The sequence below is a fragment of the Eptatretus burgeri genome, chromosome 4 (genome assembly GCF_056783735.1).
Source record: "Eptatretus burgeri isolate ZD-2024b chromosome 4, Ebu_testis_v1, whole genome shotgun sequence".
Classification (NCBI taxonomy): Eukaryota; Metazoa; Chordata; class Myxini; order Myxiniformes; family Myxinidae; genus Eptatretus; species Eptatretus burgeri.
In genome coordinates, this window is record NC_140964.1 from 131,103,274 (window position 1) to 131,129,388 (window position 26,115).

General features: G+C 40.3%; 1 protein-coding gene and 1 pseudogene across 1 annotated transcript in view; both read left to right on the top strand.

Moving 5' to 3' along the window:
- The window catches only part of LOC147029127 (uncharacterized), a 90,354-nt gene that overhangs the window by 38,431 nt on the left and 25,808 nt on the right, over positions 1-26,115 (top strand). The gene's annotated exons all lie outside the window — the stretch shown is intronic.
- Positions 19,136-22,452, top strand: LOC147029128 (uncharacterized; annotated as a pseudogene).

Sequence of the window (26,115 nt, forward strand, 5' to 3'; positions counted from 1 at the left end):
CGGGGTGAAGATTTTATCATTCAGTTTTGATGTTGATGAAGAAACTCAACGCAAACGTATGAAAAGCAGAGATACAAGTATTAGTGAAGAAGAAATTACAACTCGTATGAATGTTAATAAAGAATTTGATGAAATATTTAAAGAAAAGGATTTATTTGAACACATCGACTTGGATGATGAACAAAAGGAGAATTTCCCTGTTGATCTTTACAATTCATTAAATGATATTTTACAATAAATAAATGGATGTGAAAGAAAGAGCAAGAAGATTCAAGGTTTATCAAGAGTTTGTTTCAAAAGTGGTAAAACAACAGGAAGCCAGAAAGAAGAAACGCAGACAGAAACTAACGGGTGAGGAAGCATTTGAAAGAAAACAAGAGAAATTTTTTATACCACTTTTAAAAACTTCCCAAGAAAAAATTGTGGATGTTTCCACAGTTCCCACAATAGAATGTATTCCTAAAAAACTTCAAATGTTAAAAGATTTCAGTCAAATGATGGAGGATGAAATAGAGCATATTGGAGAATTAGAATATGATGATGAAGGATTATTTCAACAACTAGTAGCGATTACTCACCCCCTTGATTATATTGTGAATGCTCTTCAAAACAATGAATATTCAGCGGAATCAAAAACCAAAGCAGGACTCATTCCAACAGAACAACCAGCAATATTTCATCTTGTTCAACAAAAGGTTTGATATTTAATGATGAATTACGGTTCTTGGGGTCTGCTCAACCCCCTGTTAAACTAACTCCGAGATTAATGTTTCTTCTCACAAAAGATGGAAGACAAGCTTCAACTGTGAGGGATGAATCAAAGTATTTTGATAAACCATTGGATAAGAAAAATAATGATGATAGAGTATATATTGATCTGCTGGACACTCTTAATTATCGTGTTAGTCTTTCTGGTAAAAGTAGGAAGAATGAGAAGGAGAAACACATTATTCAGGCTTTAAGTGGGCTTGGTTCAGGTGTTAGTTTTCTTCCAAATGACCCATCACAATTAGTTAATGGACTGTCAGTGTTGTTCGGTATGAAGAAGGCTGGAAATAACAATTGTTTTAATGAAGCATCAGCCATTTTAGACCAGTTCAATGAACATGAAAATAATGAATAAATACCAATATAAAGACATTTTATATTGTATTAAATAAGATGAGAAGCACAATCCTGAGTTTTAATTTTACAACAAGCGACCACATATCTTCATTCCCATACCCACTACAACTTGACCCAACAAAAGAATATGAGGCGTCTTTATTGTCCATTGAAACTTATAATACCTTATTTCATATTACTGAGAAAAATGACGTTTCGTTATAATCCGGGAAGTGGATACAAAACGATAACAGTCTCACCCGTTGCATATGAGATTTCTCAAATGTCTTCCGAAATTGCTCGTCTTCTGAAAGAACAGGGTGATGAACCAAAAAATATTGTTGTAGATATTCAAAAACAGACTTCAAAATCAACAATTCAACTTAAAAATAACTACAAGGTTGATTTCACAATTGATAATTCATTTCGAGAATTATTGGGTTTCTCCTCAAAAAAGATTGAAACTAATGGGACGTATTACAGTGATAATGTCACTCTAATATCCTCAGGATTAAATTCGGTATTAATTCACTGTCATTTGAGTGATGGTGCTTATAATGATGGAATAAGAAGAAATACAATATTTTCATTCAGTGCATACTCAACCCCAATTGCTTATAAATTCAATATGGAACCCAAAAATCTGGTTTATCTCCCTGTTTCAGGAAAAACCATACACAGAGTAAATTTTAGGACAACTGACCAAGATAATCGTATGATTTATTTTAATGGAGAATTTATATCCATCAGAATTCACCGACGTGAAGTTTGCCAATAAAATAAATCATATGATTATCTTGTCGGTTATCCTAAAATTTACTCTGTGTACAGTTTTTTTTATGTTTCTTCTTTATGTCTTCCTATTGTTTTACAACTTTTGAAACCAATGCTTGATAAACCTTAAATCTTCTTACTCTTTCTTTCGCATCCATTTATTTATTCTTCTTCTTCCTCTTTCGGCTTGCTCCCGTTAGGGGTCGCCACAGCGGATCAACTGTCTCCATTTCGCTCTATCCTCCACATCTTCCATTGACACTCCAACCACCCGCATGTCCTCCCTCACCCTATCCATGAACCTCTTCTTTGGCCTTCCTCTTCTCCGCCTGCCTGGCGGCTCCATCTTCAACATCCTTCTCCCGATATACTCCACTTACCTCCTGTGCACATGTCCAAACCATCTCAATCTCGCCTCTCTCACTTTGTCTCCAAACCGTCCTACCTGCGCTGTCCCTCTAAAGGCCCGGTCACACCTTGACGTTTTAGCCAACGTATGCCGATTTTAGAATTTTTTTCTAAAACGCTGGCACACGTTGAATACGTAAGTTTTGATAACATTGAGAGCACGCTGAAAAACACTGCCATATGTCGTTGTACGCTGGCTTTAAACGTTGGACTTTTTGGTTGTCCTCAAATTTTTTCATGCTTGAAATTTCACGACGTATGCCGGCGTATGACTCACACGTTCTGCTACGCTGGCCACAAGTTGTATGCACGGTCTGCGATCGTTGACAGACGTCAACACATGCTACTTGTAAGTTAATCATAAGTTGAGACACGCCGAGGTAATGTTTAGCGTACCCGAAACTTATTTCTAACCAATGATTAACGTGTTGTTGGCACGTTACGCGATCGTTGCCACACATCGACAGACGTTACTTTTAAGTTACTCATAGGCTGAAAGACGTCGGTATAATGGATCGTCCTTGCGTCAGCGTCCACGGCCACGGCCAGGACACTTATTTGCAGCATTCTTCAAACTTTTCTTCGACATGACGAGGATGTTCACACTTCGATGTCTAGCTTGGCTATGATTCCAATTGTCCATCGGCAGCGTCTATTTAAAATAGTCGAGTTTGAGCGTTTTAACACCTTCAGAAGAAACGCTTCAAATTTCAAAACCCCAGCGTCAAAAAACAAAGGCGAGTGACAGCAATTTAAATCGTTCATTGTAAACAATGAAAATAGCTGAGTGGTGCCTTTTAAAAGTCGTTGAGTGTAAAAAAAATCCAATTGTTAAGCGCAAGCGTCTACTTTCAATAGTGGAGATGCAGCCATTTAAATCGTTGAGTTGCAGCCTATGAATAGCAAACCCTACGTCACCAGCAAAGATAAACTGCCGCATGATCTGGATAAGTTAGGCTATCGTTGGGCATAGTTTGTGAACGCCGGCTTCACGATAATTATTCATTGTTATATCGTATCTATAAGTAATCAAAGCGCTCTATGCACATTATTAGTTCATTGTGCATTTGTCCAACCCGTTATGAAGAGACCTAAATCGTAAAAACAAGCTATTGCTCATTGTTGAAAAAGCCCCATAAAAAATTAGCCGCGAAGAATTTCGAACAATGGTGAAAAGATGTCTCCTACCCGTGGACACGCGGACGCAAGGACGATCCATCATAACCCACACCCTCCCCCTCACACTCACCTACTACTGCCAACATGAACAAACTACTACTAATACTAATACTAATACTGATACTGATACTGTTACTGCTGACATGGACATCGACTCAAAAAGGACTCGAAAACACTGTTGGGTTCCCCTTTTATGAGCAGCATTTTTATATACCAATTCCCAAAACCGCTGGGAAGACGTCTTTATATGGCAGTTGTAAGCTAGAAACACGTTCATTTATTTTTTTTTGTCGACCGGAAGACGCCATTGGAATACGTCTACATATGTCGATGTGTGTTGGGACTACGTAAAGAATTGGTTCGAAGCACGTCAAACATAAGTTAGAAATAAGGTTCGCGTAAAAAAGACAATACCGCGACGTGTTTCGACTTATGAGTAGCTTTTAAGTAGCCTTTGTGGACGTGTGTAAGCGTCCACATATCGTGTGTAAAACTTATCCCCATCGCATGCGGAACGTGTGTCATACGCCGAGTAGGTCGTAAAATTTTGAACATGTTTAAAATTTCTTGACGTACTCTACTTACTACGACGTATGATAGCGTACTTTAGCGTTCTACTCACGTATACCAAACTTACTCGTACCGTATTTGACGTGCCCCAACGTTTTAGACACATTTTTCTTAGGTCGGCATACGCTGGCAAGATCGCCAAGGTGTGACCGCGATGTTGTCACTTCCATTTCTACGGCAGTTATGATTCGAATCGTTGTGCGTCAGCCTTTTAATAGGCTACGTCACGACATTGTTGGCGATGCGTGCAACGCGCTATGCCTAAGTTAGACTATCGTTGGGCATCGGTTGTGTAGGCCAACAACAGGTTCAGCATTCGTTGGTATAAGTTATCTATAACACAACGAAACGTTCTGTGTCCATTATCAATGCGTTATACATAAGACCAAGTCGCTATGAATACGTCTGAATCTTTTAAAAAAACATCAAAAGTTCAACGTAAGCCAGCGTTTTACATACATTTTAATACGTTGCCATCGCTGGCTAAAACGTCAAGGTGTGACCGGGCCTTAATATACTCATTTCTTATCCTATCCATCCTCGTCACTCCCAACGAGAATCGCAGCATCTTTAACTCTGCCACCTCCAGCTCCGCTTCCTGTCTTTTTGTTAGTGCCACCGCCTCCAAACCATACAACATAGCTGGCCTCACTCCCGTCTTATATACTTTCCCCTTCACTCTTGCAGCTACCCTTCTGTCACAAATCACTCCTGCAACTCTTCTCCACCCACTCCATCCTGCCTGCACTCTCTTTTTCACTTCTCTCCCACACTCTCCGTTACTTTGGACAGTTGATCCCAAGTATTTAAACCCATCCACCTTCCCCACCTCAACTCCTTGCAACCGCACCATACCACCACCCTCCCTCTCATTTACGCACATGTACTCCATCTTACTCCGACTGACTATCATTCCCCTTCTCTCCAGTGCGTACCTCCACCACTCGAGGCTCGCCTCAGCCTGCTCCCTACTCTCCCAACAGATCATGATGTCATCCGCGAACATCATAGTCCATGGGGACTCCAGTCTGATCTCGTCCGTCAACCTGTCCATCACCATTGCAAACAGGAAAGGGCTCAGAGTCGATCCTTGGTGCAATCCCACTTTTACCTTAAACCGGTCCGTCATTCCTAACTCAAACCTCACCGCTGTCACACTGTCCTCATACATATCCTGCACGATCCTCACATACTTCTCCACCACTCCCGACTTCCTCATACAATGCCACAACTCCTCTCTTGGCACCCTATCATAAGCTTTCTCTAAATCCACAAACACACAATGTAACTCCTTCTGGCCTTCCCTATACTTCTCCATCAACATTCTCAAAGCAAACATTGCATCAGTGGTGCTCTTTCCTGGCATAAACCCATATTGCTGCTCACAGATAGTCACCTCTCCTCTCAACCTTGCTTCCACTACTCTTTCCCACAACTTCATCGTGTGGCAAAACAACTTTATCCCTCTGTAATTTCCACAGGTCTGCACATCACCCTTATTCTTGAAAATTGGAACCAGTACACTGAATCCCCACTCCTCCGGCATCCTCTCACTTTCCAAGACTTTATTAAATAATCTGGTTAACAACCCCACTGCCATCTCTCCTAAGCACTTCCATGCCTCCACTGGTATACAATCTGGGCCAACCGCCTTTCCACTTTTCATCTTCTTCATAGCAGTCCTCACTTCATCCTTACTGATCCACCCCACTTCCAGATTCACTATCTCCACCTCTTCCAACCTTCTCTCTCTCTCTCGTTTTCTTCATTCATCAGCTCCTCAAAGTACTCCATCCACCTTCTCAACACACTCTCCTTGCTCGTCAGCACATTCCCATTTGCGTCCTTTATCACCCTAACCTGCAGCACATCCTTCCCAGCTCGGTCCCTCTGTCTTGCCAATCGGTATAAATCCTTTTCCCCTTCTTTTGTATCCAACTTCTCATACAGCTCGTCATATGCCTTTTCCTTGGCCTTTGCCACCTCTCTTTTTGCCTTTCGCCACCACTCCTTGTACTCCTGCCTACTTTCTTTATCTCTCTGACTATCCCACTTCTTTTTCACCAACCCCTTCTTCCTTATACTTTCCTGTACTTCCTCATTCCACCAGCAAGTCTCCTTATCTTCCTTCCTCTGTCCAGATGTCACACCAAGTACCTTCCCAGCTATCTCCCTCACAACTTCTGCTGTCGTTGCCCAATCATCCCACCCATCTTTACCACCATCCAACGCTTGTCTCACCTCCTCCCTAAATTTCACGCAACAGTCTTCCTCCTTCAGCTTCCACCATCTGGTCCTTGGTTCAGCCCTCACTCTCTTCCTCAACCTCACATCTAAAGTCATCCTACAGACCACCAACTGATGCTGTGGAGCTACACTCTCCCCCGCCACCACCTTACAGTCACTAATCTCTTTCAGGTTGCATCTCCTGCTTAAGATGTAATCCACCTGCGTGCACTTTCCTCCACTCTTGTATGTCACCCTGTGTTCCTCCTTCTTCTTGAAATATGTGTTTACCACCGCCATTTCCATTCTTTTTGCAAACTCTACCACCATTTGCCCTTCCAGGTTTCTCTTGTTGAGACCGTACCTACCCATCACCTCCTCATCCTCTTTATTCCTTTCCCCAACATGCCCATTGAAATCTGCTCCAATCACCACTCTTTCATCCTTGGATACACTCTCCACCACTTCATCTAACTCACTCCAGAAATCTTCTTTATACTCCATCTCACGCCCCATATGTGGGGCATATGCACTGATGACATTCATCATCACCCCTTCAATTTACAACTTCACACTCATCACTCGGTCAGACACTATCCTCACCTCCAATACCCTCTTGACATAATCTTCCTTCAGGATTACCCCGACACCATTTCTCCTCCCATCCACACCATGGTAGAAGAGTTTGAAACCACCTCCAATGCTCCTAGCCTTACTCCCCATCCACTTGGTCTCTTGTACACACAGTATGTCCACCTTTCTTCTCTCCATCAAATCAGCCAACTCTCGCCCTTTGCCAGTTATCGTCCCAACATTCAGAGTTCCAACTCTCAACTCCACACTTCTACCCTTCCCCCTCTCCCACTGCCTCTGGACTCGCCTTCCCCGTCTCCTTCTCCTCCTTCGCCCAGCAGTAGCACAATTTCCACTGGTACCCTGCTGACCACCGGTACCGGTGGCGGTCGTTGGTAACCCGGGCCTCGACCGATCCGGTATGGAAATTCGTTTTGTTGTCCGCATAATGATTTGGCATAGGTTTTTACGCCGGATGCCCTTCCTGACACAACCCTGGTCGCCTCTTACGACACACAGGGATATGGTACACCTATTCTAACCGGGGCATACACCGGGCCCAGTACAACTGGTACTCATTTCGCCGACCTCGGAAGCATGGCAGGCTGAATCAACCCCCTGGTGTTTTCGACTTGGTATATATATATATATATATATATATATATATATATATATATATATATATATATATATATATATATATATATATATATATATATACACATCAATTCAGTGTCCCAACGGGGCTTGAACTCAGGAGCTTTTGGGTCCCAAGCCACTGCCCTAACCACTGCGCCAACACCAGGCATCCATTTATTTATTGTAAAATATCATTTAATGAATTGTAAAGATCAACAGGGAAATTTTCCTTTTCTTCATCATCCAAGTCGATGTGTTCAAATAAATCCTTTTCTTAACATGTTTCATCAAATTCTTTATTAACTTTAATAGGAGTTGCAATTTCTTCTTCACGAATACTTGCATCTCTGCTTTTCATATGTTTGCGTTGAGTTTCTTCATTAACATCAAAACCGAATGATTAAATCTTCACCCCGCTCAGATGTTTAATAATTTGTCTCGTTCCTTCTGGATTCGTTTCTAATATCCCAAGACCACCAGATTTTAGTTTCTTTTACTTACTCTTACAATGTGAATATTTTGTTGTACCAAGAGAAACTTCCTCAAATATTTGACTTTCATTCCTCAATCGCATATGTTCCTCCACTGAAATATAGTGATAATCTTCACCTTTTACTTCTCCAGGTATTATTGCTCTCGTTGTTGTTGATACAATGCGTATCACAGGGTGTTTTTTAAGTGTAATTTACAATATTCTCATTTGTACGATACATGAACCTTGATTTATGAAAGTTTTTTCCAGAAGCAGATTTACCCACAAAATCTATAATAATAGTCGTCATTTATAGATGTAATTGTTCATAAAACAAAAAAAATATATCCCTTAATATCTCGTCTTGTTTCTCAACAATATATTTATATTTTCAGTCATGTGCTTCATGTAATCTGCAAATTCTTTTTTACTGCATAATGTAGAACAATTGTCTCTCCAAAAATTATTTATATCTATTGAATTTATCTTGAATAAAATAAAAGTATTAGCATTGTTTTTTCTTATGGAACGACGAGGAAGTTGAAAGTACGATTGACTAAGATAAATGCAATTACAAGAAGAATGTCTCCCTCTTGTGTAGTAGCTGTCTATTACAGTTTGGTTTCTTCAATTAACACGATCATCAAAGATAACGAGGTTCTTTTTTGATTTATCCAAATCTTGGGGGGAAGGCATATAATCCGTATTATCACTCAGAATACAAGTTATCGGTTTTGATTTGTCTTTACATCTCTGTGTATCACAAAATAGTTGTATTATATCTTCAATGTTGTAATCATTTCGGTTTTTTTTGAAGTTTAAATAAACTGATTCTCTCTTCTTTTTGAAGACCAGCATTAAAACCTTGTGAGAGTCGTTGATACTCTGCTTGAAAACTCGACTTTGTGAAAATTATTAAATTATCATAATCTAAAAAGTTGGGAGTCAAGGGCATCTTCAAAAGTATGCAGGTTTTTCCACATCTGCTTGAACCAACTCTGAGACATCTTAATGAATTTTGAAGATTTTTATGATCGTTAAATTTTATCTTATTTTCTCAAATGGGTAAAAAATCATTCATTTATATATTTGGAAAACAGGTTATTTAATTTATTATTGGCTTTTTTACAAACTCTATATTTTCGACGTTAGGGTTTAATTCCAAGATAATCCATTATTTTATTTATACAATATTGTGTGTGGATATTTCCCTGAAAATGACAATCATGAATAATATATAACAACAATCCTTTGAACATTTCTCTAATACATTCAGTTTCTTCCCTTGTCAGGAAAGGTGTGTGATCGCCCTCATACTTTACATTCATTTCTCTAATCAATCTTGTAAAGTAATTCATTTTTGGTGTAAATCTAAAATAATTATTTTCCTTTTTATATTTTTTATGATCATTAATTAGAAGATAATCACAGAATATACATTGTTTATAGGCATTTGACTTTGTGTTTAATCCCCGTCTTTCACACGCAGGACAATTCTCAAATTTGTCATATGGAGAATCACGGAATTCAAGAGGTTCAAAATCTAGCATGTTTATAAAGTAAAACTTTACTTAAACTGAAATTCATCTTTGGTATCATCTTCGATACTTCCAACATCATCTATAAACTACTTTCATAACTACCGTTTGAACACAAACTCTCAGTATCATAACTGTCGTTTGAACACAAACTCTCTGTATCATAATCACTCTCATGATCTTCAAAATCTTAAGTTGAATATTGACTCTTATTTAATGAGTAGAAAAGCATTACCATCGATATCTACATACTTTTAATCATAAACAGATTCAACGACAACATTTTTTAGATTCAAGGTAATTTTAAAATTATCCTTTACTACTATTGAACGTTTTGTCATTTCACCTGACACATTAACATCTTTATGTCATCAGGATTTACATCTTTCGGGTTGTTGTAAAAAATACAAATTTCTCATTGCATATTACAGATGGTCTTATCTTTTCTTTCCAAAGCTTCATCCAGAAGGTTTTTATTTTTTGACACTTTTTCTTGTTTTATTGCTTTTTCTAGTTTTGAAAAAATTGCCAGAAGGAGAGGAGAAACTTTTGTTAGAGATAATTTAATTGATGTTCTTCCACATATAATAAACGCCCTTCCACTGAAGGAAATTTAAGAACTCATATTATCCACCATAATTGTTTTTATCCAATAGTTATATTTATCTTTGTTCAATTTTACATCCTTGACATATTTCTGAGTATCTTTAACAAATGATGAGATTGATTGAAACTTGTCTTTTCTGTCTTGAAACATTGTATTTATTAAGTGAAAAAAGTTGGAGGATAAAATGGTTTAAAGCACAGATCACCTATAAATTAAACAAAAATTTCATCAAGAAAATTTGAGTTTAAGCAAAGTTTTATTTTATAAATATGGTGAATACAACGTACTGCGATGTTTGTAATCACGAATATAAATATTATTTAAAAAAAACACCTTCAAACCAACAAACACACATTTAAACTATTTCATCAAATATCTCCACTTGAGTTGGAAACAAAACATTGTGATATCTGCTCAAAGGATGTTTTGAAGAGTTGGAAGTATCACCTTCAATCACAACAACACAAGAAAAATGAGTTTAAAGTGAAGGGAGACTATTATATTGAAAACACTGATGGGGAATTTAAAGGGCATATAAAAATAAGGATTTTTCAATTTGGAGAACGTGGTCCATCATCAATAGCTGATTCAATTGAAATAGTGAAACTTGATCTTGAAAAATTTATTAAAAAGACATTAAAAGAAATGAAAACTTTAAAGTTTTATATGGGAGTGAAGATGAATATGAAAAGACAAGATGAAGAACAAACTCCTTGTATGAGAACAGATCTTCATTTTATATCATCATTTCAAGATTTTCTGAATAGTGGGGTTCATGAACAACTCTCAAGACAAGAGGAGGATGTTGCTAATACAGTGGTAGGAAGTGGATTTAATATTTTAAAAATCATCTTTTTAGATGTAAACATTCTAAAATCAAACCCTTTTAAAGCTTCTTCTTATATTGAATTCCCAAAAGAAATAAAACTAAATAACGCAGTTTTTAATATTATGAACAATGATAATAAATGTTTTCTCTGGTCTTTTCTTGCTCACTTACATCCACCAAATTGTAATTCAGAAAGAGTAAAACAATATATGAAATATGAGAATACCTTGGACATTAAAGATTTTAAATTCCCAATGCCACTAACAGATATTTCTAAATTTGAGAAAAAGAAAAAATTTCTATTAATGGATTAATGGACACAAACAAAGTTCAAATATTAAAAATTTCAAACAATGATAAAAATGAAGAGACACACATTGTTCTTTTATATTTTAGTGTTGGAAAGAATTCACATTGTACATACATCAATAATTTAACAAGATTAATCTCTTCTCAGGTGTTCAGAACAGCAAACAAAATATATCCTTGTAAGCAATGTCTTAATTCATTTCATACAAAAGAACAATTAAAACAACATTCAAAATATTGCAGTTATCATAAATCAGCTGTAATTGCAATGCCTAAACCTTGTGAAAAGATTTCTTTTGAAGATTATAATAAATCTATCATGCACCCATTTGTAACATATGGTGATTTAGAATGCATCCTTAAAAAGATAAATCCTGCTTCTCCTAATCCAAAAGAATCATAAACAAATAAATATCAACAACATATTCCTTGTGGTTTCTTTTATTATATAGAATCATCTATTGGAGAAAAGTTTAATGAACTTGAACATTTTCGTGGAAAAAAAAACTTCACAAGAGTTTGTAAAAAGATTAGAAAAAGATTGTCCAAGACTAACTAAATTAATGAAAGAAACAAATGAACCGATGAAATTAACCGAAGAAGAAAAATAGAATTTAGAAAGAACACTATCTGTCATATTTGAGAGGAGGAAAATGAGGGAGAGGTCAAAGTTCGGGATCATTGTCATCTTACTGGTAAACATAGTGGTCCCGCTCATTCCTTTTGTCATCTTAATTATAAATTTCCTTCTTTTATTCCAGTCTTTCTTCACAACAGTGCCAACTATGATGCACGTCTATTTATAAATGAACTTTCAAAAACACCAGGGAATATTTCTGCCATAACAAACACAAGTAAAAAGTATATTTCATTTACAAAAATGATATTCACAAAACCTTTAACTCGTATTAGGTTTCTACATTCTTACAAGTTTATTGGAACACCACGAGCCTACCGAGCTTCAAATCTAAGCTCCACGGACTCTTTTCCAAACCTTAATTCATTCCTTCCAACAGAGGAAATTCTAACTTAAGAGTAAATTCAGATTAAAGAGAGAATTCAAAGTAAAGAGGAAATTCCAATTAATGAGGAAATTAATGAAGAAATTCTAACTGAAGATGAAATTCTAATTATGAGGAAAATTCGAACAATGAATGAAAATCTATCTAAAGAGGAAATTCTGATTAAAGATGAAATTCTGATTAAAGACGGAATTTTAACCAGAGAGGAAATTCAAACAAGGAATGAAATGCAAGGTTAAGCAGAAATTATTACAAGTAAGGGAATTTATCCTTATGATTATATGGATTCATTTATGAGATTTAAAGAAACACAACTTCCTTCAAAATAAAGTTTCTATCATAACTTTTATGAAGAAGAGATAAGTGATAAGGAATATAAATACGCACAAGAAATTTGGAAAATATTTAAGATAAAGAACCATCGAGAATATCATGATTTGTATCTAAAAACATGTTTTTGGTTAGCTGATGTGTTTCGAGCTTTTAGATCACTCTGTCATAATAAAAATTGTTATGGATAACATCCTGCCCACTATTTCCAAGCTCCTGGTTTCGCTTGGAGTGCAATGTTGAAAATGACAAAACAAGACATAGATTTAATCAGTGATGTAGATATGCTTTTGAAGATTGAGAAGTCGAAGAGAGGTGGAATATCACAAGTATGTTCAAAAAGATATGCTAAAGCAAATAATAAATATCTTCCAAATTATGAAAGTGAAAAAGATAGTAATTATTTGATGTATTTTGATGCTAATAATTTGTATGGATGGGCAATGTCTCAATCTCTGCCTTATGGTAAATTAGAGTGGGTGGAAGAAAAGGATTATGAAAAGGCTTTGATGAATATTGTTATTTCTTCTCAAGAGGAATTGAATGAGGAAGAAGAAGGTTATTATTGATTTGAGGTGACCGAGTGATCTTCATAATAAGCATAACATAAAGACCTTCCTTTTGCATGTGAGAAAGAAACTCCAAAGAAAGAATGGATAAGTGATAACCATTAAAGTTTTAATATTATAGGTAAATCAACAGAAAAGTTATTAACAGCAGTCTATGATAATGAGGGATATGTTTTGCATCAGAGAAGCTTGAAACAGTTTTTGGGAGAAGGATTGAGAGTTGCAAAAATTCATCGAGTTTTAAAATTTAAACAAAGTCCTTGGATGAAAAAGTATGTTAAATTCAATACAGATATGAGAACAAATACAAAAGTAAAATTTGAAGGGGAATTCTAGAAATTGATGAATAATGCTGTCTTTGGAAAGACAATGGAGAATGTTAGAAACAGGCAAAACATTAGATTTGCAACATCTTGGAAAGAAGCTTCTAGATTCATAAATAAACCAAGTTTTGAGAGAGAAGAGGTCTTTTCAGAGAACTTTTCTGCTATTCATATGGAAAAGGAAAGTATTGTCATGAATAAACCAATTTATATTGAAACAACATTCTTGATTTATCAAAGATATTTATGTATGATTATTTGTATAATGGTTTGAAGAAAGAGCATGGTGAAAATGTTTCATTGTTGTATATGGACACTGATATAAAAATATTATTATATAATATTTTATGTAAAAAAAAATCTATGTATTATTCCAGATATAAAAACTAATGATGTTTTCAACATATGAAGAAAAATATTGGAGGATATCATATAGGTGATTTTAGTAAGAAGAGTGAGTTATTTTCAAAAAAGAATGAAAAGGTTATTGGAAAGTTTCAGGATGAGTTGGGTGGAAAAGTAATGAGTGAGTTTATTGGATTGAGAGCAAAGGCATATGCTTATATGTATGGTGATCAGATTGATAAAAGGTTAAAGGGAATGAAGAAATATGTAATAAAGAAATCAAGAACTTTTAGAAATTATTATTATTGTTTGATGAATAATAAAGAAGAATATCGGAAAATAAATACAATAAGAAGTTATAAACATTAGATATATTGTGAAGAAGTAAATAAAAAGACATTCGGAGCCTTTGATGATGACATTTATTTCAGATAATGGAATAGATTGTGTTCCATATGGATGTTCTATGATAGAGTGAATATTTAATCATAGAGTATATGGAATAGATTGTGCTCCATATGGTACAAGTTTTAACGAAATAGAAGATGGGTAAGGGTTTTTCAGGGCAACTGCCGCCTTGTTCACAATGCAGTAATCCCCCGCTATATCGCGGTTCACCTATCGCTCCCCCGCTTCATCGCGGTTTTTTTTTCCCTTAGAACCGAACTAATTTTTTCTGCGGATTCCCCCGATATATCGCGGTCATAATATATAAAATATAAACTATTTAACCAATAAATTATAATGCGTGGCGCTCGACCAGTCACACAACGCACGAGACAAAGTTTCGCTTGTGAACTTCGAATATTTTCTTCGTGTTTTTTCTCCAAGCCCCACGATGCCGCCCAAACGCCTTGCACCTTCTAAGGCTTCTGGCAAGGAACCGAAGCACCAGAGGAAGGTTTATATTCACTCGATATAAATCAAACCCAATCGTGTTTACACACCACCCAGCGTTAAATATTCACTCGCTATAAATCAAACCACATCGTGTTTATACACCACCCAGCGTTTAATAATCACTCGATATAAATAAAACCCAATCGTGTTTACACACCGCCCAGCGTTTAATATTCACTCGATATAAATCAAACCCAATCGTGTTTACACACCGCCCAGCGTTTAATAATCACTCTATATAAATAAAACCCAATCGTGTTTACACACCGCCCAGCGTTTAATAATCACTCTATATAAATAAAACCCAATCGTGTTTACACACCGCCCAGCGTTTAATATTCACTCGATATAAATCAAACCCAATCGTGTTTACACACCGCCCAGCGTTTAATATTCACTCGATATAAATCAAACCCAATCGTGTTTACACACCACCCAGCGTTTAATAATCACTCGATATAAATAGAACCCAATCGTGTTAATACACCACCCAGCGTTTATTATGCACTCGATATAAATCAAACCCAATCGTGTTTATACACCGCGTTTATAAAAAAAATAGGCATTTTTAGGCATTTTTGAGGGAGGCTTCCATTCATCGGGGATTTTCACTTCTCGCGGGGGGGTTTGGAACGTAACCCCCGCGATAAACGGGGGATGACTGTATATAAATGGTCGAACCAAGTATAAATCAAACGTAAGAGTGGAGAAAATCTCAGTCTTGGTATATAAATGGAAAACGTAATGAATGTGAAAAATATCAAATAAGTCTTATTGAAAAAATAACTAAAACAAAGGTAAATAAAACAAATAAGCGAATCAATTTAAAAACTAGTAAGTTAGAGGATGTAAAGAAAAAAAATTAATATCCTTGAATGGACTGAAAACTTTGATGGTTATCAATTGAACAATGGAAAAATAATTTACGACAATCTCACAATGATAGGCAATTCAGGAGATGGTCAGATGAAATCAATGAGAGAAGTATATCATTTCATGATAACACAAAAGGGGTATCTTGGAAAATGTAAAGATTCAAATGTTTTATTTTTAAATATTTTAGATGGGGATTATTGTGCAAAGAAAATTAAACTATTGAAAGAATTTCAGAATGAACAAATCTTTAAAGGTTCAATGAGTGAGCTAAACAATATGCATTGCTTATTTGAAAAAAATGCTAGGTTAAAAGGGGAGGCTATTAATATCTCCATTCACTCACATGTTTTAGATATTTCAACAGGTTGGGATAAAAAGGAGGTTTATTTTTTAGGGAAAAAAAATGTGAATCGCTGGGAATCCCCATTTACTTAACATGGGGGAAAGTGAGCCAGAATCAGTGTATTCACCCAACTAACATTATCGACAGTGTCTCTCCCCAGCTCCTATGCTTCAATGGTTATATTGGCATCCAGATTTTACTTTGAGCAGTGACCATCTTGGATTGCCCTTCTCGTATACTTGGGCTACATTTTGTCACGGAACATGAAGGATATATATATATATATATATATATATATATATATATATATATATATATATATATATATATATATATATATATTATCAAGAATCAACAAGACAAGAAGAAAATTTTGTAAGGACAGTATCAACATGTAAGTAAATGCAAGCAAATCTGGAACAAGAAATGTTTTTTTGACCAATTCTGGCAGAAAACATGAATTTTGGCTTTGAATTTGACCTTAAAACATGAAACAGACTATTTCATTGAATGTCTTATGCTGAAGTCAATATAAAATGACCCATTAAACATGTTTCTACGTCAACTGGTTCCAAATTTATACCATAATCTCCTTTTTGTCCTCGTGAGCGGTGGCCATCTTGGATTTTGCCCTCTGGTGGAGTTAGCCCGCACTTTTGCGACGGACAGAGGAGCTCATTTTTTTCTAAATATTCCAATGAACCAAAATCAATCATAAAATTTGCTTTGCTTTCAATGGTCACGGAACCACCAGAAATGACCCGACTACCATAATTTTGTTGGAAAAGTGTTGGCAATGGTCACATAGAAATGTGCAATTTTTACTGAACACCTGGGTTTTCACTTATAAGAAAAGCATGTTTGGATTCCCCAGTTGTTATTACCCCGTAAACACCGAATCAAACTTTTGCACCCAAAAACAAATGAAGTGGTCTCAGCTCCTGGACTATTGCACATCTTCTTTCTGCCCTTTTCACGCTATCATTTTCCCTTGGTCATCTTCTATCGACTTAAAAATTAGCCATCATCACTGCATTGCATAAAAAGGGTCAAAAGCTGAACCTCTTGACTCTTGCTTACTTCCAATCATCAGCAAGATCATGGAATCCATCATCACAGTTCACATGAAATCATACCTTTTCTCCAACAACCTCATCTCAGATCAACCATTTAGATTCACAACGAGTCACTCTGCCTCGGACATGCTGCTTCTACTCACCAAAAAATGGATGACGGCCGTCAATCTCAGACATGAGATGGGCCGACTGTCTGGACACATCGAGTGCTTTTGATGCACTCTGACATCCTACTTTGCTCTCCAAACTCTCTGCCACTGACATCCAAGGCCAACTCCAAACATGGCTTTCTGACTTCCTCTCCTCTCGTAGCCAACATATGGCACACAGTCGAATCCCTTCATCTCCTCTTCCTGTCAAGGCTGGAGCACCCAAATGCAGTATTCTGTTCATCGTCCCATTCCTGATCGTTATCAGTGATCTCTCTGACTCTTTGGGAAATCCCTTTTATGAATTTCTTGAAAACTCCATCTTGTGCCGTGACATCCCTCATACATCAAACAGGCAGGTTTGAAAAAAGTCACAAGCTGGTCAAACACTTGGAAAATAACTTTCAATCCTGACAAATGTCACACTCCCTCTATCTCTCTCCTAATGGACCATCTGGCAAACCCTCCCATCCTCTTTCTTAAAAATTCTCCTGACGAAGTTCACTCACTCAAACGACTGGGTCTCACAATCATCGATGATCCTTCTTCGGCAAACTTCATGTGGGAGTTGAAGTCTTGTTGCTTCGGGAAGTTGAGGACTTACGGCATGGTGGGGGATGATTTAAGCAGCATCTTTTGGGAGCACATAGTTGCACAATATTCACTTCAGCTGCTATTGCACACATTTGACTGTTCTTTGCATTGTATTGTGAAGTCACACATTTTACATTACGTGGAAGTTACATGGGTACCTGCTTGTATGGTATGTTGGGAGAATGTGATCATTTTATTATTGTTTATCATAAGGCTTGATGATGAAACTGGAATTTATCATGGGTTTCACAATAAAGAAAAGTCATAAAAGCAGAAGTGCTGTGTCTGTGGTATTGGGAATGTATAATGGCACATGATGATCAATTTTGGTCACGTGGTGCTCAAAAACAAAATTTCTCCGTCTACCTGAAGGCAATGACAGTGCAAACAACAAGGCTGCAGCAGAACAATGATTTGTTTCTCCAACAACAATCAGCTACAAATGCGAAGACCTTGCTTGAAAAATCCAAACGACAAGCAACAACCTGCAGATCAGTGCTCAAGCACAAGTTTACAGACTGCAAGATGTCATCCCCAATGCCGAGAACTGTCTGGAACCAATGAAAAGGAATGCAAGAACCAATGAAAAGCAGCAACTGTGTTCATTGTGAGAAAACCATGTTCTCACCACCTTCAGTGTCCTGCCCACAACGTCACGTGACCTTTTTAAGGCTCCCCGCGATTGGTGGGCTCGTCGGCACATGTGGCCGGACCGCGTCCGAGCTGCCGGCGCCATTGTTTGGAGCAGTCGTGGCTCTCAGATCGCGAATGGAAAATATATCGTGCGCTCCGAATCGCCTGTTTGAATGCGATTTTCAAGTGGTTTCTTTTAAAAGACTCTCGACAGCCCAGTCGCGCTGATCGTTGAGCTCTGACCAAAGGATTGAGTTTCATCGGGACGAGTGTTATCGTATTCCCGGCTATCGTCGCGCGGAGCTGTTAGTTATCGATTGGTTCTTTGGAACTTTATTGTTGCCACGAGTTCTGGCAGATTGTGTGCTGTGTATTCAATTCTGTTTCCAGCCGATTGGAGATCGAGCCAATAAAAGATCATGCCTACCCCTCGAGGTCAACCTGAAACACAGTGGAAAGTGTTGTGTTTTTCTCTTTGTCCACAGATGGACTGCTTGGAGCTCGGACATGTACGTCGGTATCCCGTGCTGGAGGATATTAAACAGGCGGGATCGCGACAAATGGGCGGCTCGTCCTGGATCCATTCAAGTTAGAGACATTCGAACTGAGACAGAAATTCCACAGTGGGTCGTTATCTTCCTGCGTCTGATCATCGTTCCCTCACCAGCGGACGCCATCTTGGAGGAACCTTCTCACCATAGGATGCTATCTTGTGTTTACGCCGGTCATTGGCCAACAGCAAAAAAAAAACGTGAGTTATTTGTACGTTGCATTTTCTCATTGGCAATTTGATGTGCAGTGATGATATTGGGTATTTTGTGTTGTATTTCCCCAACAGAGCGTTGTGTGCGAATTACGTGTCTCACACCAATATTGTTTGCCTTCTCTGTGTGAATTGCTCCGTCCCATGTGGTGAAAGATATTGCTGAAATATTTCGACCCAGCCTCCTTTTAGACTTAGTGTTTTGTGCTCTTCTCGTATGATAACTCGTAGCCAAACCATGTCGGCTGGAGAAGTGAGAGATCAACCTGACCATGTTGACAGTCACGTGGGTGTTGACGTGAGCGACGCAATCAGCCTTGACCCGGTCACTGAACCAGAGATGCTATGGAGCGATCCCATCATGACTAAATGCATGCGTTCGACCTTCTGGTCCGGGCTGACCCCGCTTCAACAACTCGACATGTATAAGTGGGAGAATGACAGGGCAGAGGCTGAGCGACTCAGGGAGCATGACGTAGAGATAGCTGAAAGAGCAGCGGCAGAGGCTGAGCGACTCAGGGAGAATGGCAGGGCAGAGGCTGAATGCGTCAGCGAGCATGAGTGGCGAATTTTGACTGAACGACAGCGGGCAGATGTGTCTGCTCCACCAGTCCCGGAAATTGTTCATGTTCGTTTGCCGGACTGGACGGGAGACACGAGGCCAGAAATGTATCTGGAGATGGCGGAGAAGTTGTTGACTTCCGGTGGCGTTGATGAGAGCTTGTGGGTCGGCCATCTTGTTAGCCATCTATCTGAAAAGGCGAAGGAGGTATATGCGAGGATGGCAACCGAGGACGTAAACGAATACCGGAAGTTGAAGGCCGAGATTTTGAACGCCTATGCGGTGTCTCCGTGTATTTATAGGCGTAATTTTTTCAGTTGGACTCGTCAGTCCAGTCAAACCTATGAGGAATATTCGCGGGTCTTGTTTGAACAGCTGCGGAGATGGTTCGAAGGGAGCAGCGTTGAGTTACCTCCAGCGTTTGCGGAACTCCTGCTGCGTTACCGTATCGATCAACAGCTTCCGCCGGACCTAGCGTTGTTTCTTGTCGATAAAGACACTGTTTCCTTGTCAGACTGTGTCAAGCTTATTGATAAACATGTTTTGGCGTGCAAAATGTTGCAAGCCACGCAGTCGTGTCGTAAGACGGAGGATTCTGCGGTCAAGACCGCCCCCCCGTCTGCCCGGCGGCTGGATCGAGGGGAAGGGTTCCCCGATGCCCTCCACTGGTGGCGGTCGAGAGCTGCAGGCCAGGGCACGGCCCTGGTGCGAATTCTGCAAACGTGTGGGGCACGGTGGAGACCGCTGTTTCTCTAACCCAGCTAGTCCGGCCTATTGAGGCAACCCGGCTGTTAAATTGGAGGAAGGTCAGTGGAGGACATCAACTGGGCCCTCGAGCATGACGGTGGCATCGGTGACAAAGGTCACTGCCACCGAGGCTAAGTCCATTCATCCTCTGTATCAGAATTATTCAGGGACAGCCTTAGTGGGTGGCCCTGATTCAGTGGTGAAGTTTAAGGCCCAATATCTTCGGGATACTGGGGCGACGCTGTGTGTTCTCCGGGTGGGGGTAGTTCCGGCCTCTCAGATGCATTAGACCAGCGAGTATATCGTCCTTCGGGGCATTAACCAGGTTCCTGCCTGGTATCCCCTTGCTCTCATTGAGGTCCGAAGTGACATTTTTACGGGTCCGATGACCTGTGCAGTGGTACCCTACTACCCGGTGCCGGGGGTATCCTTGCTGATTGGCAATGATGCAATGGCCAGGGAGAAGTTATTGACTCTGACCTGTGGGGTGGTCACTGAATCCCAGAGCAAACAGGCGGAGAGAGTGGCGGAGTCAGACATATCTTCACTCTGGTCCGAGGAGCCTCGCGCCTCGACTCCAGCCTCCGACGGTGATGTTGCTTCGACTGAAGTCCACCCGAGCCTCCAGTCACGCCAACCTCAGGAGCCGGGCTCCTCAGGGACCGTTCCCGTCTGTGACACGGGGACCCCAGCTACTGGTTCGCCGGTCTGGGAATCCGGTGAGGAGGGACAGTCCTCCGAGGTGGTTCGCAACCCCAGTTCTGTGCCTGAGGTCACTCCCGCCTTGTCTGCGGCAACCAGTCTAGTGGAGGATCAGCATTTCGATCCCACCCTTGCCACCCTCTGGGAAATGGGAGAAGACTCTGAGCTTGGACGAACAGGCTACTATGTGAAAGGTGCAGGTGTGCTGATGCATAAAAATTCCCCCAAGAACATGTCCTCCACCCAGACGTGGAAGGTACGATCCCGAGTTGTCGTACCGGGGAGGCATCGTCAGTGAGTCATGAAATTGGCCCATGACCGTATTTCCTCGGGTCATGTCGGAGCGGCCAAGACCTGAGCCAAGGGCAAGGGTCAGTTCATATGGCCCGCCATGTCGCGAGACATCAAGCGCTATAGCGCTAGCTGTCTATATTGGTCATGGACCCATCACCATTTACAGCGACCACCACCCGCTCGGTAGGCTCAGCCAAGCCAAAACCTCCAACCAGTGTATTCTGCGCTGGGCGCTTCTCCTCTCAGAATACCACCACAGTCAAACATGTGAAAGGAGTGGAGAACAGACGAGCTGACCTCCTCAGTCGCCATCTCGTCGACAAGGATCCCCAAACTTAAGTTTAGTTCCCTTTGTCTCTCTATTGCGGTGCGGACGATGGGTAAATATGGTGGGGTAGATATTACTGTGGTGTAGTGTGTTTAATATTGCGTTGTGGATGAACATTGTTTATTGTACAAGATTGTTAACAATCACCGCCATCATATTGCCCTGTGATTTGCAACAAGTGCAATCACTGGTTTCAAAACGCCGTCTATCCGACTGGTTTTATTTTAGGTGGGGAGGACTGTGAGAAAACCATGTTCTTACCACCTTCAGTGTCCCGCCCACAACGTCACGTGACCTTTTTCAGGCTCCCCGGGATTGGTGGGCGAGTCGGCACGTGTGGCCGGACCTCGTCAGAGCTGCGGGTTCCATTGTTGGGAGCAGACGTGGCTCTAAGATCACGAGTTGAAAATATATCGCGCGCTCCGAATCGCCTGTTTGAATGCGATTTTCAAGTGGTTTCTTTTAAAAGACCCTCGACATCCCAGTCACGCTGATCGTTGAGCTCTGACTCAAGGATTGAGTTTAATCGGGACGAGTGTTATCGTATTCCCGGCTATTGTCGAGCGGAACTGTTAGTTATCGATTGGTTTTTTTGGAACTTTATTGTTGCCACGAGTTCTGGCAGATTGTGTGCTGTGGATTCAATTCTGTTTCCTGCCGATTGGAGATCGAGCCAATAAAAGATCGTGCCTACCCCTCGAGGTCGATCTGAAACACAGTGGGAAGTGTTGTGTTGTTCTCTTTGTCCACACGTAGACTGCTTCAAGCTCGGACATTTACGTCAGTATCCCGCGCTGGAGGATATTAAACAGGCGAGATCGCGACGTCATTCACTCATGACATCATTTATTTTGTCGGCAGCCTTTGGCTACTGGTTGTATTTTTTGCTGGAAGCACGACTGTGCCAATGTTGCAGTTCCCCCTGGATGTGAGGTCAAAAATTTTGAATTTGTTTCGGGGGGGGGGGGGGGTCAGCAAAAGGTCAACTTCTTTTCATGAAGGGCACCGTGGGAGTTTAACGTTCAACGATTGTTTGGAGATGGGATGCCTCGTTTAACTTCGATCCAAAGGACATTACACATGGAAGCCTCTCCTTGCCTGCAACACACCATTGCCAGGTTTGAGCTGGTCCGAAATGCGAACCCTGGCTGGATGGCTCAAACACGAGTGTGTGGAACTCTCGGCCATTCTTCCAGCCGTGTTCATTCACTAAAAAAGCCAAATTGTCTTTGGATGTTCAGAGCTTCTTTCCCCATAAATAATACCATTCATTACCTCTTCCCCTCAAAGATGGTCAGAAGTTTTGTTCCCCCCCTCCCCACCCCGTTTGTTTGTGTGCAGCACATCCCACAAAGTTGTGGGTGGATTTGGATGAAATTTGGTGGACAGGTTGGGTGTGTGACATGTACGAATTGTTTAGATTTTGCTGAAGATCCAGATGTGGAAACAAGAATTTAAAAAGTGATTTTTCAACTTTGAGAGGAAGCGCCACAAACTATCGAGAGTGCGATATCTCAAAAAGTTATGGACGGCTTCGGACTATTCTTGGTGGATGAATTGGTTAGGTGATATGAACAAGCAAATTATATTTTGATTCAGGTTGGGATCGGGATCTGGCCGATAAGGGAGATACAAAATGTAACCAATTTGTCTCCTTAGCTGCTGCGGTGGGAAGCCCGAGACAACTGGAACATGCCAATGCAGTTCCTCACGATCGATACGAGGGGAGGAGGGATACCAATGAACATGGCGTCGACCGATGGCAACATGGCTGTGCGTGTTCTCATTGGTTTTCTTTCTTGTTTTTTTTTTCAGTGTGTATAAAATGAATCTACAACAGGGAGGAACTTTTACTGATTCAAAATAGCTGGTGAGTTGCAGTCTGATGTTTAATTGTGCTTCAGTTGTATTGTCATTGTTTCTGGTCGAGGTTCTTGTGGTTCGAACATTCAATGAGAGTGGAAGTACAACACTCGTCTGCCTTTACCAACCATCCTCCTTGCTAATGTTGGCTCCCTCTGCAACAAAATAGACATTTTATGTTTATATCAGGGAGGACTTTCGTAATTGCTGTGCAAACTTCATCACTGAGGCCTGGCTTGATGGACATGTGGTGATGTTGCCTTTGAGTGTGCTCATTCTGAAATGGTGCTGAAAACCAGGACAAAAGAAAATTCACTCACCGTTAAAAGGTAATGGCGTGCTTGAAATGAAGTCAGTTTGATGAAAAATAATTTCTGTCATGTCTCCAGCTGTTTCCGAAGAACAATGGATTCCTTGGTGGTTGAGATGCCGAGGCCTCAAGATGGCATGGAATGCAAAATTAAGAAAGTATTTGTACATTGTGGTTGTGGTTGCTCAACCCTGCAACAATATCCACAACAATTTGAGTAATGTGGACCAGGCTCTGAGAAACCAAAGTTTTTGAACCCCTGCTGTGCCTTTGCAATCCTGTTGAAATTGAAAGAGGTTGTCATGACAAGGGTGTTGATATTGAACAGAAAGAAAACATCAGCTGCAGTATTCTGCTTACTGCTCACATGACATACATCGGTGGTAAATTGGGAAATTAAAAGGAACAACAAAGAGTGCTTTGGAATCATCAGAAGGAAACCAAATAAGTAAAGAGCAAAGATGGAGTCATCAGGAGGAATCTGGATCAGGTTTGAGTTTCAGACACCCCACTACCCTCAAACCCTTCCCGGTGCAGCCGAGTGAGCCTTCCAGAAAATTTTCTGAAAGAATTCACTTCTCCTCGACAGACAGATAAAGAAAGAGAGAAATATAGAGTAAAAGAGATAACAGAAAGGAAAAAGCAAAAATTAGAATGTTTTTAGAGAAATGTAAAAAATGAGAAAGAGACTTGAAAGGAACAAAGAACACAGATTGTTGTGTCTGACCTCACCAGGTGAATTGTGTTCAGGCTTTGTCTCGAAAGCATGCATGAATGGCTTATGGTCAGTGTAAACACAGAAGTGCTCACCCTCAAAGCACGTGATGAAAATTGCAGTGCGAGGAAAACCGTCAGTAACTCGTGACTACATGTGCTGTATCTTGTCTCTACGAGTTGCAACCTTTTGGTAAAGAAGGGAGTGGGCTCCCACTTTCCTTCCCCATGGTGTTGGAGGACTCCGCCCACTGCCATATATGACACGACACATAGTGGTGCATCTGACGCGGATGGTCAAGCATCGTGGCCTCTGCGAGGGCACACTTCACTGTAGAAAAAGCAACAGCACATTCCTCAGTCAAAACCAAAAATATTTTCCCTTCTTTCCATGCTGTGTGAGTAAAGGTGTCTGCACAGTTCGAGATGAACCTCCCACAACAATTAACAATGCCAAGAAACTCCCATAGCTTATGCACTGATGCTAGCTACAAGTAGTCCTGAATCATCACCTTGATCTTGTCAGTCCTGGATCGCCTTGACCTTGTCAGCTGGTCGGTGGATGACATGTTTGTTGATAAAGTGCCCCAAAATTTTTCATGAGGGCACCTCAAACTAACATTTGGCAGGATTAGTAATGATGCCACACTGTGATAACCAAGCGAACACGAGCTGCAAATGCTGCTCATGCTCTTTGATCGTGTCGCTGGCTGTGAGAAGATCATCAATGAAGGCAAATGAAAGGTAACCAGATGGTCTCATCGATGCAGCAATGAAAAGTTTGTGCTGCATTGCATAACCCAAACTGCGTGTGCAAAAACTCGAAAAGGCCGTAAGGAGTGGTAATGGCTATCTTGTGTACGTCAGCTGCCTCGGCATGAATCTGATGATATTGTTGCGGGCCTGGGGTCGGTTTAGAAGACCTCGAGGGGGGGAAAGCTATCTCGGCTCTCACCAGACTCCCTGGAATTGTAGGCCGTCGCATATGGATATTTCCGTGACGCGGCGGGTAGCTAACCGACCATGGATGCCAATAACTCAACCGCGTGACCTTGGGTCCTCCCGTATCTGGGTTCACTGGAATTCCTAATTAATCACGTGATTTCATTACCATGTTACACGCCCTCTGTACGCATGGCAGTCCCTGCAATTTTTTGCACGCCGTCCATGCACGCCTGCATGGCAGTCCCTGCAAATTTACTCTCAGAGATGGTCCTGGTGCGTATGGTGAAGTTGAGTGACATTGCAAAACAGGGTAAGTGGAGTCAAGCAAAGGCAGATAAAGGCATGGGTAAGTATGGCAAGTGGACTCAAGCAAAAGTAATTTAAATGCAGACCAAGTAAGGTACAACTGTTCGCACATGAAGCTGGCCGGCTTCGGTGTGGTCTTGTGAGGTTGTGGAGGGAGTGTGGTGGCGTTGGCCAGTCCGAAGATGGGTTCGGT